We start from the raw sequence: 14124 nt of genomic DNA on the forward strand, positions 1-14124 counted from the left end.
CCATACAAGTGATGGGCTGAGTACAAAGTGGGGATGTGACTATCAAAATCAGATGACTCCTGGAGTAAGGGGAAATAAGAGAGAATTAGACATGCCCATTAAATGAATCTGAGCCATGTCTTTCGGGAGATTCCCCTTGATTACAAAAAATGAGATACAAAGGATATTTATTCAGGAAGAATCAGAGGAAGAAAACTTTCCATCTGCGTTTCTCCCATTCCTCCTTATAACTTCCTATCATCCCTCCCCTGAGCATCAATAATAATAAGCAAAGCTAACATAACGTGGATGCTCAGAAAGAAATATAACCTGGGTGATGGGATTAAGACATGACCCTCCAGGACATAATGGGATTATCTAGCAGCAGGGCTCACTGCATTGCAAAATCACCTGGGGACATTGTATCATCCTCCAGGCTTCAACCAAACTTGATTCGGACAAACATGACCCCACATGGCTCCATGGGAGTCTGACTATAGCCAATAGAACACATTTCTTGCCACAGGAACAGGAAGCTCAAGGGCAAGGCCCAAGGGAGGGTATAAATAATCCTCACTCTCTACTCCATGTGTTCAGCTGCCCAGGACCTCAAACCCATATGGTCCTGTCCATCAATAAACCATCTTTCCAATCAGCCGCCATGTTTCCAGTGTCTTTCTCCCTGCTTGGAACTGAACCAGTTACTACAATTAGTTTAATGAAAAGAAGGACTAGGCGTGATATGATAGCAGTATTCCAATATCTAAGGGGCTGCCACAAAGAAGAGGGGGTCAACCTATTCTCCAAAGCACCCGAAGGCAGGACAAGAAGCAATGGATGGAAACTAATCCAGGAGAGAAGCAATTTACAATTAATTAGTGGAACAATTTGCCTCTAGAAGTTGTAGGTGCTCCAATACTGGAGATTTTTTTGTTAAATATTGGACAACAATTTGTCTGAAATGTTATATGGTTTCCTGCTTGAACAGGGGGTTGGAGTAGAAGACCTCCAAGGTCCCTTTCAATTCTGTTATTCTGATTACTGTCTAAACTCTACCAAAAAAGAAAGAGATACTTTCTTCCTTTTTTTAAAAAAAAAAAAGGTCTTGTAATAAGTTGTTTAGGGAATTCTTTTCTCCTGTTAATAAAACACTTAAAAGGAAACAAAAATGATTTAAAGCCAAGATTGTAAAGCTATTAATGACTCATAGTAGTCCTTTGCTCTTTTGGAGAGCAAAGGACGCAGATGCACTCCTGAAATTCAGGCACACCCGCATCCCAATTACAGCGGCCTGAATGGGGTTGCCTAAGCAACCGAAATATAAACAAGAATTCCCTCTGTGGGAGTTCTGCTGGCAATGCATCATGGGGTTTAGGTAACTGTTTGCAGGTTGTAGTTGGCAGTTACCGTGGTAACAAAGGGCCTAATAAGGGAAACCCTCAGGACTGACGTTGCCAACATCTGTTTACTCATCGGTGCCTTGCACGCAAGCTTTTTTCTTCATTCAGCCTGGGAAGGGAGGAAAGGAGGAAACACAGGTGAAGACCTTGCCTGGAAATTTCCACACCTGAAAAATATTTCTTCCCTGTAGTTTCTGAGACATAAATGGAAAGGAAGGACTTTTAATATCAAAGGAACGGTCCACAGACTACCTGTTCTAAAGGGCTTTAAGTGCATATAGAGTGGGTGTGTATTATATGTGGGCGGATGTGATGTGCGTGTGATCAAAAGCTGCAGCATGGGGTTAATGTGACATTTCACAAGGACAACTCAGATTTTCCACTGAGTCAGAAAATCATATATATATATTCTTTGGGGGGGGAGGGGCTGGAACCATTTACATACCCAAAAATGCAGTCACCCATATGCTTAAAAGGAAAGGCTGAGATCTGTTATGCCATATTATGCAATTCTCTAGGTAGACATATCTTTGAATTCTCAATCGGTCCCACTTAAAAATTTGCCAGGGATAATTGTAATTCAACAATGCAAGGACTGCTACAGGTGTTGGGGGAGAGGGTTTTATTAAAATCACTTAAATGCAATCACTTAAACATGAGCCAGGTGTGTGCTGCAGCAGCCAAAAAAACTAATACAATCCTTGGTTGTATAAACAGAGGCATAGAATTAAAATCACGTGAAGTATTAGTACTGCTTTATAAAACTTTAGTAAGACCACATCTGGGATATAGCATCCAGTTTTGGTCACCACGTTACAAAAAAAGATATTGAGACTTTTTGGAAAAACTGCAGAGAAAAGCAACTAAATGCCTGGAGACTAAATTTATTTATTTATTGGTTCAATTTATATGCCACCCTTCTCTGGAGACTCAGGACATCTTACAATGCGTTAAGCAATAGCCTTCATACTTTTGTATATACCTGCTTAGTAGGGCTTTCGCCCGCCCCTCCCCCCCAGCGGTGTTCTTTTTTATACAAAGTCAGTTTATTGCCCCCACAATCTGGGTCCTCATTTTACCTACTTCGAAAGGATGGAAGGCTGAATCAACCTTGAGCCTGGTGAGATTTGAACTTGCAGTAATTGCAGGCAGCTGGTGCTACTTAATAGCACTTTAGTCTGCTGCGCCACCAAGGCTCTATATATGAAGAACAGTTGCAGGAACTGGATATGGCTAATCTAGAGAAAAGAAGGACTGGAGGTGATATAATAGCAGTATTCCAGTGTATGAAGGGCTGCCACAAAGAAGAGGGGGCAACTTATTTTCCAAAGCACCAGAAGGCAAAACAAGAAACAATGGATGGAAACTAATCAAGGAGAGAAGCAACCTGGACTTAAGGAGAAGCTTCCTAACAGTGAGGACAATTAAACAGTGGAACAGCTTGCCTTCAGAAATTGTGGGTGCTTCATTACTGGAGCTTTTTAATAAGAGACTGGACAGCCACTTGTTTGAAATGTACAGGGTTTCCTGCTTGAGCAGGGGTTGGACTAGAAGATCTCCAAAGTCCCTTCCAACTCTTTGATTCTGATTTTTCTTGGAGTTTATAACTTGAGGGTGATTCTTACTTCCCCTGTGAAGACAGAAAGAGGGCTCTGGCCTGTACTCCAGTCTCTACAAAAACTCCACAACCCTTTCTTCTTCTTTGATGACCTAAAGTCATGGAAGCACAGAAGGGTCACATCACCGAGAGGGTTCCCAGTTTTCCTCCTTGGAAACTTTTCAATGACTAAACTTACCCTAATCGTAGAGTGGGCATTAATAATTGCCACAACCAAACTTAGTCACTCTGCTAGATCTCCAGGTGCACCTGAGACTTGAAAAATCAAAGCTTTTGGAAATGATAGGTCGGATTGCCCTATAAATCCTTAATCCACGCTCTGCTGGGAATTTCTCCTGATTAAGCCCAATTTGCTGCTCCCAAGGAATTAGTCATTCTATTGTCCTCGGGTACTTGCCTGAAGAAAGCAGGTGGGATTTTAGTATAACTGATGGTAGAATTACATTCAAAATATGTTTTTATATGGCTCATCTATCAAGGAGCTCATGGCATTGCTTCATCACTTTATCACCACAAAAAATCTGTGAATTTGATTAAGCTGAGAGATAGCTATTAATTTAAAACCACCCAGTGAATTTCATGGCTGAATAGGGCTTTGATGCTTTTTTTTAAAATTTAAAGATGCAATTTCATACTATCTTTTGGACTTTTTTCTATATGAAGTTTAGAATAACAGAGTTGGAAGGGACCTTGGAGGTCGTCTAGTCCAACCCCCTGCTTAGGCAGGAAACCCTACACCACTTCAGACAAATGGTTATCCAATCTCTTCTTAAAAACTTCCAGTGTTGGAGTATTCACAACTTCTGGAGACAAGTTGTTCCACTGTTCCAACTGTCAGGAAATTTCTCCTTAGTTCTAAATTGCTTCTCTCCTGGATTAGTTTCCATCCATTGCTTCTTGTCCTGCCTTCAGGTGCTTTGGAGAATAGGTTGATTCCCTCTTCTTTGTGGCAACCCCTGAGATATTGGAACACTGCTATCATGTCACTCCAGTCCTTCTTTTCATAAGACTAGACATATATAGTTCCAGCAACCATTCTTTATATGTTTTATCCTCCAGTCCCCTAATTATCTCTGTTGCTCTTCTCTGCACTCTTTCTAGAGTCTCACCATCTTTTTTACATTGTGGCGACCAAAATTGGATGCAGTATTCCAAGTGTGGCATTATGAAGGCATTATAAAGTGATATTAACACTTCACATGATCTTGATTCTATCCCTCTGTTTATGCAGCCTATAACTGTGTTGGCTTTTTTGGCAGCTGCTGCACACTGCTGCACACTGCTTAAATGGTTGTCCACTAGGACCCCAAGATCCCTCTTACTATTGAGCGAGGTACCACATATACTGTACCTGTGCATTTTGTTTTTCTTGCCTAAATGTAGAATCTTACTTTTTTCACTTAAGGGACCCTCAAGGAGCTGTGTGCCAAGGGACTCAAGCAAACCAACTACTTCTATTATCAAAAGAGAAAAATGAAAGAATAGTTTCGGGGAGGAAAAGAGAACTAAACTGTTTAACAAGCGATTAAACAAATCTCATGTTCTAAAAAGCCAAGCAGAATATAATATTTTTAAATAATGTAAATAGTTAATATAACATTTAAGTATTCCCAAGGGTAGGTCCTAATTCAGCTCCTTTTGGAAAAAAATCATCAGGAAGATATTGTTAAAAAAATATTTTGTCAATGCCATCTCATCAATTAAACAGTTTTAGTAGCAGAATATATAACATAGCTTGTAAAATGTATCTTAGTCTGGTTCATATGGGAAAATTTTTCAGAAATGTTCTCCTGGTATAGTTTTTTTAAACAATTCAATCCTATGAATCAGTCCCAGAAACAAATCATGTTGCTGATATCAGAAACAAATGTGACTAAAAGTGATCTACAAAATGCACATCAGTTAAAACTTTTGGAAACTTTTCAAGAGGTGAATGTGTTCTCACAGTGTAATGTAGGTGAGTAAGACAAGTATGCCTGTAGCTATTTTGCGATATTTCTATCACGTTGCATAAACTAGATAGTCTGAGTACTGAGTCCCAAGGAAAATGTCCAAGTCAAACACCTTTCAAACTGGATATCTGTGAATTAAGCAAATTCCAGAGCCCATCTTAGCTAGTCTTTTAATAGGACCTCTGTCTTGTTTGACTTCATTTTGCATGGATTTTCAGAAATGTAGTATCTGACTATTGTATGGCATTACTTTTCAAAACATATCTTTGATTATTGCTGTTTCATTCATGGTTCTCTCCGAACATTTTATTACATTTACCAGACATATAATGAAAAGGAGACAAAATAAGAACACAAAATTTAGTATATATAAAGCCATGGATCCCTTCAAGAAGTGTTGTGGGTTTGGTAAAGCTTGGATCAAATTTAATTAAACTATGGCAGTAAAAAAAAAAAAGATGTGTGCCAGGAACATCAATTAAATATGCAAGACAGTTATCAGCCAAGTGCCATTATGAAAGTCAGAATTGAGGAGGGGGGTGAATATTGCAGTTTATTAAGCAATCGCCACCACCCCACAACGTCTGATTCTTAAGCTCCTGTAGTTATGCAAGAACCTTGACATTCTAGCTCAGCCACTGCTCAGCATGAATTGCAAATATTATTTTTTGGAAGTTGCAACTTTGAATGTCTGCAAAGCTTGGAATTTGGAAACGAGCTATTTTCATGTCTATGGAAACTTTTTCCTGCATGTTGCCTCCAAGTTTCATGAACAACAAAAATCATCTAAATGGATATTAATCTTTCTGATGCATTTATGATCCCTTACACAATTCCTGGGTTTTAAAAGGATATTCCCTGCCTAGCTTGAATTTCCTGCTTATATATATACTGTGGGTTATCAAGAAACCTGGACATATTATTATTATTTTCAGTGGGGATTTACATGCAGGAAGAATAATAATGTCTTAATTGGCAATCCTCTCTTCCTTCGTAACAAGAGCTCAGGGCAGTTACTGCTGATTTAAAAAAAAACAACCAGGCAAATACATAAAGCATATACAGAAGACTTGGAGATGGGTGGGGGGAATGAAGCAATTATTTTCCTTTGCAGACAAGGACAAGATAAATGGATTTGTATCATGCTCGGATGCAGCACTGATCCAGTGGTGATTTTGCACTCTAATTGAGAAAAGTGCTGATTTTTACCCAGCTTGTTTCCAATATTTGAAACTGGCCTCCCGGAGGTTAAAGTATCACATGGTGAATTCAAATTGCTTTGGGAAAACCAAAGAGTGAAAAAAGGGTTGTGTGGAAGCAATCTCAGTCCCAGGCTTTAGTATTGACTCAGATAGGGAGGAGTATTGTGGTCCCCACAATGCTCCACTCACCGCATAGCTGGAACTAGTAAATGATAGAAGCCTCCAAGGGAGCTTCTCTAAGCTCTGTAGTTAGGATCATGGCTGGGAAGGGCGAAAAAAGTCCTGAGAATGGAGGGAAGGAGGGTAGGCAGGTCACCAGTAGAATCTGCAATGGTGTTACATGTATCATATATAACAGTGGTGGAATTCAATTTTTTTTACTACTGGTTTTGTGGGCGTGGCTTGGTGGGCGTGGTGTGGCTTGATGGGCATGGCTTGGTGGGTGTGGCAGGGGAAGGATACTGCAAAATCCCCATTCCCTCCCCTCTCCTGGGGGATGGATATTGCAAAATCTCAATTCCCACCCCACTCTGGGGCCAGCCAGAGGTGGTATTTGCCAGTTCTCCAAACTATTCAAAATTTCCGCTACTGGTTCTCCAGAACCTGTCAGAACCTGTTGAATAGCACCCCTGATATACGAGCAATGTGTCATTTCTTTCATGATGTTACAATACACGTGACACTACTTGCCCCTACAGCTTCCAATTGCCAAACTGGAGTCATATTCCCTGTGCATCAACTTCATCTGCAATGACATCAATTGCTCCAGCCATTCTCTCCCCCATCTTAACCCAGGCTCCCCACAACTTCACAATCACTGCAACTGTATTAATGTTTCCTCTTCTCCCCAATCCTTTCTTGTCCTGACCTTTCATTGGGGATTGTCAGCGATCGTTCTTCTATGAAACAGCTTGAGAATGATGAGTAGAAACCTGGCCTTTGGAGACTGATAGGAGTGTCACAAAATCCCAATAATTGCCAGTGAAGGTTCTTGTATATGAGCTTCTCTTTATGGGTGCATGGATATATAAATGCATAAACAAACATGTGCACATACATAACTATAACTGTCTTATTATATAATAGTTATTCTGCGAATGAAGGCAGATACATGTGTCCCAGGATAATGTTTCAGGATCCAATCTGGGTTGGTCACTGGGAGCAGAGGTTTTTGAACTTTTGGACTCATGCTGGAATCTGAATTCTGAGAGAAGTTCCCTGAGGATGGGCTCCAGCATGAGTCCGAAAAGTTGGAAGACAAAACCTTTGGTCCTGGTGACCAACCCATATTGGATCCTGCAGTTATTATTTAATATTTTAATGTAAATCGCCTAGAAACCATGAAGACTGAAAATTGCATAAACAAACAAGCAAACAAACAGGTCTCTGTATGCATCCCAGGCCATTTCAGTATTCTGGCTATTATTACAGCAGCTCTTTTCTTGGCCTTAGGCCCTGTTTGTTTGTTTGTATTAGACACAGGGGATATGACTCTTGTTGTGAAGGTGGCAGTGCAGTTGGCTTCAGTGAAGCAGTTCCTATTGCCCCAAAGCTTGTTATTTTTGTTATTTGCCTAACACAAGACTCAGAGGGTCCTGAGCAGAATGGCACCTGTGCAAAAACCTAGTAAAGCATTCATGAAAGCAAGCTGGAGAAGTTGGAAAGGCTGTTCTCCAGGACAGCCTGCTAAAGGGGTTGGTCAGTAGCACACAGGCCAATAGTATGCTTTCTTATAGTAGTTACTAATGTTGAGCAGGTGCTGCTAGCTTAGCTGCAGTGAAGAGGTCTACAAAGTTTGCTATTTTGCTTGACTAGAAAAGCATTGGGGCGGTGGGCTTTGTAAAACAGCTTTGGGGAAGGATAAGTGAAGCTCGCTTTTGAAGACTCCATAGGACTATCTTTTATTAATGAAAAAAAATGTCCATGAGAGACTGAGATCTAGACATGGAACTCATAGTCAACATTTATGCAGAGGTTTAGGGTTAGGGTTTGGTGCAAATAATTAAAAGTAAGTTAATATTAAGCTGCTTTACGGTGCATTTTTCTGATGAACCCCATGAAAATGATCTTCCTGCATTTCCTAGGAATGCTTGGATCTGAACTCCAATCTATCTGAAAAACAAGGAAAGGAAAGACAACAATTTCTCCCAATCAAAAGACAAGATGTTACTTTATAACAGAGGTCTTCAAACTTGGCAGCTTTAAGACTTGTGGACTTCAACTCCCAGAATTCTCCAGCCAGCTATGTTGGCTGGAGAATTCTGGGAGTTGAAGTCCACAAGTCTTAAAGCTGCCAAGTTTGAAGACCTCTGTTATAAAGTAACATCTTGTCTTTTGATTGGGAGAAATTGTTGTCTTTCCTTTCCTTGTTTTTCAGATAGATTGGAGTTCAGCCAGCTATGTTGGCTGGAGAATTCTGGGAGTTGAAGTCCACAAGTCTTAAAGCTGCCAAGTTTGAAGACCTCTGTTATAAAGTAACATCTTGTCTTTTGATTGGGAGAAATTGTTGTCTTTCCTTTCCTTGTTTTTCAGATAGATTGGAGTTCAGCCAGCTATGTTGGCTGGAGAATTCTGGGAGTTGAAGTCCACAAGTCTTAAAGCTGCCAAGTTTGAAGACCTCTGCTTTATAATAACATGCAAGAGCTCTGCTTATAATATACCCATACTGCATTTATTGTATTTATTAAAAAATATTTACAAAAAAAATTTGGTACACAGGTAGTCCTCGACTTACGACAACGGAGCACCAAAATTTATGTTGCTAAGTAAGAAATTTATTAAGTGAGTTTTCTCCCATCTTATGATTTTTCTTGCTACATTTGTTAAGTGAATCACTGCAGTTACTAAATTAGTAACACCGTTGTTAAGTGAATCTGGCTTCCCCATTGACTTTCCTTGTTAGAAGATCACAAAAGGTGATCACATGACTCCGGGACACTGCAACCGTCATAAATATGAACCAGTTGTCAAGCATCTAAATGTAAATCACATGACCATGGGGATGCTGCAACTGTCATAAGTCACTTTTTTGGTGCTGCTGTATCTTCGAACGGTCACTAAATGAAATGTTGTAAGTTGAGGACTACCTGTATATAAAAGTTATAAAAATCAGGCAAATTCCTAATGAAAAGGTTTTTGGCCTGAATACAGTCTTATAGTATTGAGCTTATTCCAGTTTCCAATTCATAAAGCTAGCAATTTGAAAGTTAAGTACTTAACAACTGTACAATGAATATTGTAGTCTTTGCTGAACCTCATCTGCTAAAATAGATTTAGAAGTGTCACTCCCTCTAGCCTCATATCTATAAAATGCAGAGCAATTGAACTTCTTCAGTCTCTGCCTGGATTCATCCCTCCTAAACCCGAGTGTGACATGAAATACTAATGAAAATTATTTAGGAGAAAGTATTGAACAGGGCTGAATCCAGCGAAATGGTAGGGAAAAAAATGAAGAACAAAGCAAAGCTAAAAAGGGGAAAGCTTCATAGCCCTCCCTACTAGCTAGCGCTATGTAACAAAAGCTATCTTTAAGTCAGCAACATGGTGCTTTGTATTTGTAATTAGATTTCTCCACTTTGGAATTAAGCATTGACATATTCCCATGTTAAAAATAATGCATGTTAGCAGAAATGCCAATGACTTTATCATTCCCTGATTACAGAAACTCTCAGTCTCAGCTTGCAAATTGGTTATCTCTCCCTGATTAAATGTGGGTTTTCTAATTTAAATTGATGTCAGAGTTAAATGGCTTGATCGACCGCATAAGCACTTATGAAATAGCACAAAGACACTCCAGTCTCTTTGTTGGCAATGTTTTACTTCCCTTTCAAACCATGTTTGCCCAATTCTCTCAAACATCTTTCTTGTGTGGAAGGGGAAAAAAATAAATAAATTCCAACAGAAATCGTTCTAAAGACAGAAAGAGTTCCAAACAAATAAATTAATCCCAGTTCACTGTTTCCCAATCTGTCTTGCTTTCTGAAATCGTAAAGTTTCAAAAATCATTTGAATATTACTGACACAGTTGAAACTAGTGGTTATAATTCAGGAGCTAGCTATTGATCAATCGGTAAGGTAAAGGGAGTTCAATACTGAGAATTAGATCATCACAGGCCTCCCTATTTGAATACCAGCAAGTCACTGAGGTGGATTATTTATGCGTTATTTCATATGGAGGCAACTGGCAGTCCCAGAGATTTATATTCCCTCACATCTCCTGGATAAGTCTGTGGGACATCTTCAAAACTAATTTCAGGACTCTAATTTTTAATGAATCTGAAAAACAAATTCATTCAAAGACAGTGATATTAGTCATGTCATACAACCAATTAAACTGAATTTCAGGGGATCAGATCAAATGAAGAATATTATCCTGGCCCTGCCACCATTTTGGAAAAACTCAGTGGCCACGTGCAATCCTCAAACTAAAAAAAAACCTTGCATACCCCGTTTCTTTGGTGTGAATATGTGAGGATTTTAAACAGGGAAACGGCATATAAGCAACTCTAACCCAGCCTGTATGCTTCTTCATGCTTCATCCAAACTTTAGGCTACCTAAATTAATATGAGGGATTTTAGGCCTCTGCTCTTGAATGAGTTTAGAAGCCTCCCTCTGATTGTGAATCTCTGATAATGCAAAATGTCTCTGTTTAACACCAAAACAAAACCAAAAAGCAGCTGGAGGTTGGCATCCTAATACTCACCAGTCTCATTTTACTTGCAACAAGCACAGCTGGCACCAAGTAACTACCTATATATGCAGGATTTTTAAGCATGGTCTTATTGTTCCCCTTAGATTCACAATGTAAAAAAGCTGGTTAATGCAGGGGAGACTATTTAGTCCGGTGGTTTGAGATGTGGAGGGGAGCATGCAATTCCATTTCAATGTCTAATCCACCTGCCTGTGTGTTCAGATTCATATGGAAAGGATGTGGAGGTGGTAGTGAGGAGAAGGGAAGATGCAACACAGTCCCGGCTTACCTTGAAACTAAATTGCTCGGAGACGAGACAGAACCTGTCTTGAATCTTCAACCTCAACATACAGAAGTACCTAAATAAATAAACCTCCAGCCCTACCTGTGCCTCCAGTCCCACCCCTTCAGTTGCATGTCTGAAAACACAGGCTCAACTCAGACAAGATACGAGTCGGACCTGCCACCCAGCCCTGAGGACCGGAGTCTGTTGAGTCAGGGCTCTGGTTCAAATTAAGAAGAGAGGGTAAACTTCCTAATTGTTTTGTTTAAAAACAAAACCCAACCGAAAGAGGCAGCCAATTAGCTAGATAGGGACCAGAGGCCTGGTGAGATCATCGTCCTCACGTTTTTTTAGGCAACACAACCTACAACCTATAATCCACAAATGAGCTGTGGGCCTAATTAGATGCTATTTTTACATTTCCTAGAACTGATTAGATACACTTGAAAGTGCTGTGTTACATCCTTAGGATAAAGCACTATTCATATTCATAAGGCATTAGGAGCGTGTTTAGAAGTTGGCTATGCGGAATATGCCAGTTTGTATCTCTCCAATAAATATGCTGCTACTAAACTGGAGGAAGGGCCAGAAAAATCCACATACAATGACATCACAATGCCTTTCTTGGCATCTCACAATGCATAAGGACACATATGATGCTGTCCATTTATATCCCACCTTTCTTCCCAGTTCCTTTAAAGTTTCCTTGTCTGAGATAATATGATATCCAATCATATTAGGTGTTATGTATTGAGTATAAATGGTTGTGTTGAGCCCTGCTAGAGTGAACTAATCTTTAGATGACCCTGGCTGTTGACTCCAACTGTTTTGGAAGGAAACTTGATAAATTCATATTTGGGTGGGCTTTTTCAGGTACTGTGATTGGTTAAGATCCTGTGGGCCTAAAGTTAAAAATTACAGGCATTTGCCTGCTGTTCCTCAGTTCCAGTTTTGAGTCAATAAATGTTGTTGTAGCCATGCTGGTCTGCTTCTTGCCTACTGAAGCCCACTATACAATATTGGGCATTTGAAGATTTCAGCTTCAGCTCCTTCCTTCATGAGATCTCTCATTAATTCACGCTGCAAATTTCCATCCATGCTATTTTTTATTTTATTTTTTACAAAAAGCCAGGACATTCAGGTACCAACTCATTCACACGCTCCTCAAACCAAGAAATTCTAGGCTCTGCCGCTTTAATGATGGAAATGTATGAAAAGAGGAGGCAAGTCTGAAGACATGAAGATATATATATATTTTTAATGGCATCAAATCAAATCAAGGAGTGAAAAACACAATATGCACAATGGTGGCTGTTCAGTCCCCAAGTCTCTTCCAAAAACTTGGAAAATTGTTGTTAAAATAGAGTGGGTAATCTTTAAAGAGTCAGAGACTAGCATTAGGTTTCCTGAACTTTTAGAGGGTTGCAGGCAGGGGTGGGTTCTACTTACCTTTACAACCGGTTCTCAATGGGATTGCTCGAGCACGCTTGCTTTGCTCGCGTGCGCGCCTTGCTTCTGAGCATGCGCAGATAACTTCTGATGACATCAGGGTCAGTGGGCGGAGCCTCCCGCCGGTTTTACTACCAGTTCTGTAGAACCAGTCCGAACCGGGGGCAACCCACTACTGGTTGCAGGAGACAGTGACGATGTCACAGAAAGGGACATTGCTATTTTTTTTTAAATGATTTGGAGAGTTAAAGATGGGAATGAGAATTGGAGGCTTTGGAGAAGCAATTTTTTCCAATCCCACCTTTAAAACGTCCAACTCTCCCTCCCTCTCCCAACAAACAAAATTCCAAATTTTGTCAGTTTTCTGTGGCAAACTGGATGGAGCACATTCAGCAGACATTTCCCCCCCCAGAGGTTTTAAGGGTACAATGGAAATTATATGCTTCCAAGAGGCCTTCCTGGGATAACATTCAAATCTTTGCCTTAATAGCAATAGCAATAGCACTTAAACTTATATACCACTTCATAGTGCTTTTACAGCCTTCTCTAAGTGGTTTAGAGTCAGTCTGTTGCCCCCAACAATCTGGGTCATTTTACCCACCTTGGAAGGATGGAAGGTTGAGTCAACCTTGAGCCGGTGAGATTCGATCTGCTGAACTGCAGCTAGCAGTCAGCTGAAGTAGCCTGCAGTACTGCACTCTAACCATTGCGCCACCTCAGCTCTTAAAACACATACACACAAACACATATATTATCGTTTTAGCTTTTGTTTATTCACTGCAGGATGAAGGTCTCTTCTGCACGTTTCCATCCTATGTGGTCCTGGGCTTTCTTTTGCCAACTGAGCCCGCAATTCTTGCTGATGTCATCAATCCATCTTGTTTTAGGTCTTTTTTTGTGGGAAATTTATCAAGTGGGATCTGTTCTATGACTGCCTTGGTCCACCTGCCATCAGTTCTTCTTGCTACGTGAGCAGCCCATTTCCATTTCCATTCTTTTACTCTCTTGATGATATTGTATGTTTTCATTTGAGCCAAGTTGTTTAATAAATTAATAAATCAATATAAATATAGCAATGTGAAAAATCAACCATTGTGCTGCCAGGTTTTGATGGGACAGCTTTAGTATGCTGGGAGCTGCATGCCACTTGAACACAGCTGGCTTTTCAGCATGCTGTAAAATCATAAGAAAGAAAGAAAAAGTGAAATCCAGTGAAGGAAAAGCAATTAGTAGTGAACCTAACAGCAAGCTTTCAAAAGGCAGAAGAATTGCCATTAGTCTCACAGATAGAATTTATTGCTAACAGCCCTGAGGGCTGAAGGACCAAGCTGATAAAGCCACAGTGGAAGATGAGTGTGCACAAGCAGATAAGTTGGGCCACATGGCTTCTGCTCTACAGATGTCGTTGCTAAACATAACATTTCTGACAGGTTCCACACAGATGATTAATAGCATCAACAGGTGTCTAACAAATTGCATACATCAAGCAGGTTTTTAAGTGAAGTCATGGGGAGGGAGGAATTTTTAAAAGGTAATGGTATATTCAGAAA

General features: G+C 40.1%; 2 long non-coding RNA genes across 2 annotated transcripts; one reads left to right on the plus strand and one right to left on the minus strand.

Annotated features, from left to right (window-relative positions):
- The first annotated feature begins 1386 nt into the window (after window positions 1-1386).
- On the plus strand, window positions 1387-4552 carry LOC117661609 (uncharacterized). The gene is made up of 2 exons (XR_004590071.2): window positions 1387-1517; window positions 4403-4552. It is a non-coding gene; the product is annotated as an uncharacterized LOC117661609 (long non-coding RNA).
- A 3484-nt stretch (window positions 4553-8036) lies between these two features.
- Window positions 8037-11689, minus strand: LOC117661608 (uncharacterized). Its single transcript, XR_004590070.2, has 2 exons — window positions 11132-11689; window positions 8037-8263 (listed from the first exon to the last, which is right to left on the minus strand). It is a non-coding gene; the product is annotated as an uncharacterized LOC117661608 (long non-coding RNA).
- Between the last annotated feature and the right edge of the window lie 2435 nt (window positions 11690-14124).

This window comes from Pantherophis guttatus, chromosome 2 (genome assembly GCF_059756535.1).
Source record: "Pantherophis guttatus breed Tessera chromosome 2, ASM5975653v1, whole genome shotgun sequence".
NCBI classification, from domain to species: domain Eukaryota; kingdom Metazoa; phylum Chordata; class Lepidosauria; order Squamata; family Colubridae; genus Pantherophis; species Pantherophis guttatus.